General features: G+C 41.3%; 1 non-coding gene across 1 annotated transcript; it reads left to right on the plus strand.

Annotated features, from left to right (window-relative positions):
- Positions 1 to 6,275: 6,275 nt before the first annotated feature.
- On the plus strand, positions 6,276 to 6,347 carry TRNAQ-UUG (transfer RNA glutamine (anticodon UUG)). The gene has a single exon. It is a non-coding gene; the product is annotated as a tRNA-Gln (tRNA).
- Positions 6,348 to 6,701: the final 354 nt, after the last annotated feature.

The raw sequence follows: 6,701 nt of genomic DNA on the forward strand, positions 1-6,701 counted from the left end.
AGTGCTCAGTTGCTAACTAAACCCACTTAGTGTCTCCACGGTGGAAAGACCTGGCAATCTGCTCCCGTAGAGATTAGAGCCAAGAAAACCCCATGGGGCAATTCCACTCTGTCACAGTGGGTCGCTAAATATGAGTTGTAATTGATTGAATGGTGTACAACAACAATTCAGCTTCACCCAATCACAGCCAAAGAAATGTGGAGTGAGAAGAGGTGGAAGATCCAGAGCTGGAGAAAGAAGGAGAACAGCGCACACCTGAGGACTTCGCCGGGCTGTGGTTTTGAAAGTGTGGCTAATCCAGATAGCACACCCTATGTGAGTTTGTAGTGAGGTGAGATAAACTAATAGTAATTAGTTCAGTTATTGGGATAATACTGGTGACAACACATTTTCAGATGTAGTATAGGGTGGTAGATAGATGAGGCTATCAGCTTTGGAGTGAGAAAGTGTACATTTGATTCCTGGCTCTGGTGCTTCCAATATGTAGTTGACCTTGGCCGTGTTACTCAACCTCACTCAGTCTTAGCTTCCTCATCTTTCAAATAAGAACCACACCCATTGCTGTTGAGCCAAATTCTGACTCATAGTGACCCTATAGGACAGAGTAGAACTGCCCCACGGGGTTTCCAAGGCTGTAAACCTTTACCAAAGCAGACTGCCTCATCTTTCTCCCATGGAGTGGCTGGTGGGTTCAGACCACTAACTTTTCAGTTAGCAGCCAAGTGCTTAATCATTGTGCCACCAGAGCTCCTTATGGGAATAATAGGAGTATCTATACTCAACGGCACTGGGCACTGGGTATATGGTAAAACAAACAAACAAACAAACAAACAAGTTGCTGTTGAGTCAATTTTGACTCATGGAGACCCCTTGTGTTTTAGAGTAGAACTGTGCTCCACAGAGTTTTCAATGACTATGATTTTTCAGAAATAGATTGCCAAGCATTTCTTCCGAGGCACATCTGGGTGGATTGGAATTGCCAACCTTTCAGTTAGTAGCGAGCCCTTAACCTTTTGTGCCACACAGGAACTCCTTGTCTATATGGTAGGATTCTTCTAATACTTGAGTGAGATAATATAACGCATATTAACAGCCTAATACAATGAATGCTTGACCTTTGGCAAGAACAGAATAAATGTTAACTTATAGTAATAATCATACGAATAAGTTTGGTTTTCTGAAAATTTCCTCATTTTATTTATGTTTTTTGCTTGGTCCTTGTTTATGAAGATGGGAAAAAACCAAGACAGACAAAGGTCTTTATTTAACCGGACTAAAAGCAGGTAAATCTTCAGATGTAAATTTTCCATCATTCCCTTCATCACAGAAATTATGGCTCCAACATACCTAACGTTGAGGACTTTGATTTCACAAACCTGAGACTGACTTTAATAGCAAGACTTGAAGCACAGCTGCATGTAAAACGTTCCCAAAGGGTTGTTGTGGAAGACTAAGTTGGGCTCTGCCTGTTCACATCATCACTGCAATCAAATTCAAAAAGTAAGATGCCTGGTTTGGAATTGGCAAAAGAAAGGATATTTTCACTCGAAACATCCAGCTCATTTACTTTAATTGAGGCTGCATATTCACAAATTGCAAAGTTCTAGACAGGTTTTCACAAGCTCATGGGCGGGCACAGACAAAACTGACTGACGGTACTCCTCGCTGAATCTTATCACTGGAGGGTTTAAAAACAAAATGAACATCCCAGAAATTAACCAATGTTGTGTGGTGTGGCAGAAGCTATACCTCTGTGTAGTATTGTATCAAAATGAAAACTACTGCTATTCAAAACACACAGTTAAAAAAAGGAAAAGGTGTGGCGTCTGGGGTCTTAAAAGCTAGCAAGTAGCCACTTCAAAATTATTTAAGATACATCAATTCATCCCAACCCATCTGGAGCAAAGGGGAATGAAGACCACCAAACACACAAGGAAAATATTAGCCCAAGAGAGAGAAAGGGCCGTATAAATCACAGGCTCTGTTAGCCTGAGACCAGAAGAACTAGATGGTGCCTGGCTACCACCAATGACCGCCCTGACAGGGAACACAACAGAGAGTCCCTGACGGAGCAGGAGAAAAGTGGGGTGCAGACCTCCAATTCTAGGAAAAAGACCAGACTTAATGGTCTGACTTGAGACTGGAGGGACCCCAGAAAACACGGCCTCCTTGCTCTCTGTTAGCCCAGAACTGAAACCATTCTCAAAGCCAATTCCTCAGGCAAAGATTAGACTGGACTACAAGACATAAAATGATACTCGTGAAGAGAGTACTTGTTAGCTACATGAGACTAAATGGGCAGCTCCTGTCTGGAGGTGAGATGAGAAGGCAGAAAGGGATAGGAGCTGGCTGAAAGGACACGGGAAATCCAGGGTGGAAAGGAAGAGTGTGCTGTCACATTATAGGGAGAGCAAATAGGGTCACATAAAATTTCTCATATAAATTTTTGTATGAGAAACTAACTTGAACTGTAAACTTTCACTTAAAGCACAATAAAAAAAAAGAAAAGAAAAAGCAAGCCACAGATCGGGATAAAATATTTCCTATACATAGATATGCAAATAATTTGTGTTCAGAATACATAAAGAACACTCATAACTCAATAATAGGAGGACAATACCTGATTAAAAGACAGATGAAATATTTGAGTGGATACTTCACAGAAGAAGATATTTGAAAGGCCATAAAAACACATGAAATGATGCTGAACATCATCGGTCACCAGAGAAACGCAAATTAAAACCAGTAGAAGGGCTAAAATTAAAAAGACTGACAATACCAAGTGTTGGTGAGGACACGGAGCAACTAGAACCTCATTAATTACTGCTGGAAATGTAAAATTGTAGAATCACTTTGGAAAAAAGATTGGAAGTTTCTTATAAAGCTTATACATTTACCATACGATTAAAAAATTTCACTCCTAGGTATTTGAATATGAGAGTTGAAAACAGAAGTCCCTCAAAAGAATTATACACAAATGGTTATTGCAGTTGTATTTATAATCACTAAAAACTGGGAACAACCCAGATGTTCACCAGTGAATGGTATAAACTGTGATATATCCATTCAATGGAATACTACTCAGCCGTGTTGTATGTTGATACATGCAACAATAGAAGGCTGATTCTGAGACATTTATGATTCATCAAAGAAGGCACTCACAAAGGAGTGCATGGTCTATAATTCCATTTATGTGAAAAGCTAGAGCAGACAAAGCTAATCTATAGTGACAGAAAGCAGATCAGTGGTTGCCTGGGACTCAGGGAAGCTTTCAGAGTGAAGAAAATATTGTATATCTTAATTATGGTGATGGTTACACAGGTGTTAACCTTTGTCAAAACTCACTACACTGTAGTCTTAAAATGCGTGTCTTTTATTGTATGTAACTTATACCTAAATAAAGTTGATTAAAAAAAATCACAAAAATATTGAGAAATACACTTATAAACAAATTATGGGGACAAAGAAGAATTCATAATGGGAAGTGGCAAATATTTTGAATTGAATGATATTGGAAATATTAAATAGCAACACACATCTAGTAAAATCCATGTTTGAGGAAAATGCCCTAAATGCATATGTTAAAAGAGAAGAAACGTTCAAAATTATTTAACCAAGCACTCACTCCAAGAAGTTAGGAGAAAATCAGCAAAATAAAGCTAAAGAAGGTAGAAGAAAAGAAATAAACATTAGAGCAGACAATGACGAAATAGAAGGCAAGCATCAAGGTAAGGTAATGCAGGCTCTCCATTCTGGAGTAGGGGTTGCAGACGGTTCAAGCCTTTGGAAGGTTCCTGGATGGCACAAACAGTTAAGTGTTCAACTGCTAGCTGTAAGGTTTGTGATTCGAGCCCCTGCCCATGCAGAGGTGCCTCAGAAGACAGGCCTGGTGATCTGTTTCCGAAGGGTCACAGTCTTGAAGACGCCACGGAGCCCAATTCTATTTTGTCTGCATGGGGTCACGATGAATTGGAATTGCCTCGACAGCAACTAACAACAAAAACAACCCTTTGGAACCTTCTAAGCACATTTCCTCAACTATTTACACTACTCTAAATTCTGCTTCAGAAACCCTGGTGGCGTAGTGGTTAAGTGCTACGGCTGCTAACCAAGAGGTCGGCAGTTCAAATCCACCAGGCGCTCCTTGGAAACTCTATGGGGCAGTTCTACTCTGTCCTATAGGGTCGCTATGAGTCGGAATCGACTCGACGGCAGTGGGTTTTGGTTTATATAAATTTTGCTTGGAGTCCCTGGGTGGTATAAATGGTTAATGCCTGCTAACTGAAAAGTTGGTGGTTCAAGTCCACTGAGAGACATCTCGGAAGAAAGGCCTGGCAATCTACTTTTGAAAAAATCAGCCGTGAAGAACCCTACGGAGCACATTTCTACTCTGACACAGACGGGGTCACCATAAGTTGGAATCGATTGGACGGCAACTCGTTCTTCAAAAATTTTGTTAATCTTAACAGTGATAACTTGGAAATAACTTTATCTTCCATTAAAACATACATTAGACTTCCACGAGAATATAAACTCTATGTAATAAAAAACTTATTTGTACTACTGTTTTATTTATTATTTCTAGTTCATAGAACAGCAGAGGACACGTGGTAGAGGTTTAATAAATAGTTGTTGATTGAGTAGAAGGAATGACCTCAACTGTCCAAGCTGTTGGAGAAAAGTCAGTTGTGAGGTTGTGAGGAATGGGAGTTGCCTCTGGCTAGTTTAGGCAGAAAAGGAATTTATTGTAAGACTATCTGAGAGGTCTCAGAATCCATGGGGAAGGAGGAGGGAACCTGCCTTGGAAATGTTAGGGCCCAAGGAAGACTGAGAATGGGGACCAGAGCCAGGGCCAGGCCCCAGGAATGAGCTGGGTGTGATGTTGCCTTTGGTACCACCACCATTGGACACTCCACGTGCTATTGCTGGAATTCCGTGCCAACTCCGCAACAGCGAATTGTATCGTAAGTGTCCCTGCACCATTACGTTTTTCTCACAAGGCTTAAAGCCTTGGGTGGGAGCATGCTTGGCTGAACGTATATTCTGCTCCCATGTCCTGCCTTCCAGGGAGTGGGCAGAGGGACTATTTGGCTCAACTGTTACTAATAAGCATATTGGCCATTATAGAGAGGAAATTGAGATGCAAGAAAAGTCACGAACCCTCTGCAAATGTCCACCACTATTATACTACAGCCTTAGAGTTTGCCCATCCTTAAATTCACCATGATAAAGACCATGCAGCAACATGAAGAAATGCTCATGACATAATGATGAGTAAAACCAAAAAAAGTGGTTTATAAAATTAGATAAACACTTACAGCAAGGTTGTATAAACAGATGCATCAGAAAAAGGTTGTGAGGAAAATGTACCAAATTCTTAACACTGGGAGTGTTAGGATAGTAGGATTGTGAGTGATATATACTCTCTCCTCAGTTTCTTACAAAAATAAAGAAAACTCCAATGTATAAATTCAGTTCAATGGCAGGCTTCTTCCCCAATTTCAGAAATGCCTGTCTGTGAAACACGGTGGGCGGGCAGATAGAGTATGTTGGTCTTTGGCAGACTGGAAGGAATTGAAGGAATTAAATTAGCTACTTGCTTTTTAATCTCTGGAAACCGTGGTGGCGTAGTGGTTAAGTGCTACAGCTGCTATCCAAAAGACTGGAAGTTCAAATCCACCAGGTGCTCCTTGGAAACTCTCTGGGGCAGTTCTACTCTGTCCTATAGGGTCACTATGAATCGGAATCAACTGGAGGGCAGTGGGATCTTTTTTTTTTTTTTTTAAATCTCTGTGTACACCAACAAAAAATAGAGGGGTAAACAGCAAGCACCCTGTCTGGCCTCAGGTCTCAGAGGAGATGTACTGAAAGCTGTGCCCCCCCAAATCCATCTCACTGAGCAGCCAGGACCCAAAGATTTCAGGGATGTGGAGTTTTTCCCAGTGTCTCTCACATCTCACCTACAGGCAGGCTAGTGCCGTGACCAGAACCCTGGGAAGACAAATGAATTGTAAGGGAACAGAGGAGCGATGAATGAGCCAGAAGATTCTCTCATGAGATGACTTCCTGCAGACTTCCTGTGAAGAGAGATATCGACAAGGCAGGCTACCTTGATAATTCAGACACATCCTTGTCCTTGTGAGTTCAGTGGAAAGAACCTGGGCTTTGGAGCTAGATAAACTTGGCCAAGAAAATCTTTCATCTTGGGCAAGTTACTTAAATTTTCTGATTCTCAGTTTCCTCATCAAAAAAAGAGATTGCAATATCTATCAGCAGGTCCCATGGTGTAATGGTTAGCACTCTGGACTTTGAATCCAGCGATCCGAGTTCAAATCTCGGTGGGACCTCACTAGACCTTTAGAAACCCTGGTGGTATAGTGGTTAAGACACAGCTGCTAAACAAAAGGTTGGCAGTTCGAATCCACCAGGTGCTCCTTGGAAGCTTTATGGGCAGTTCTACTCTGTCCTATAGGGTCGCTATGAATCGGAATTGACTCGGTAGCAATGGATATATATATGGGAATATCAGTATTATACAGATTTATTTTGTTACAGTTATCAGAACCTCACTCAAGCCAACTGCAGCAAAACCAAAAAAAAAAAAACAAAAACCCGTTGCGGAGTAGATTCCGGCTCATAGCGACCCTATGGGGCAGAGTAGAACCGCCCCACAGAATTTCTAAGAAGCAGTTGGTGGATTC

Source organism: Elephas maximus, chromosome 19 (genome assembly GCF_024166365.1).
Source record: "Elephas maximus indicus isolate mEleMax1 chromosome 19, mEleMax1 primary haplotype, whole genome shotgun sequence".
NCBI lineage: Eukaryota > Metazoa > Chordata > Mammalia > Proboscidea > Elephantidae > Elephas > Elephas maximus.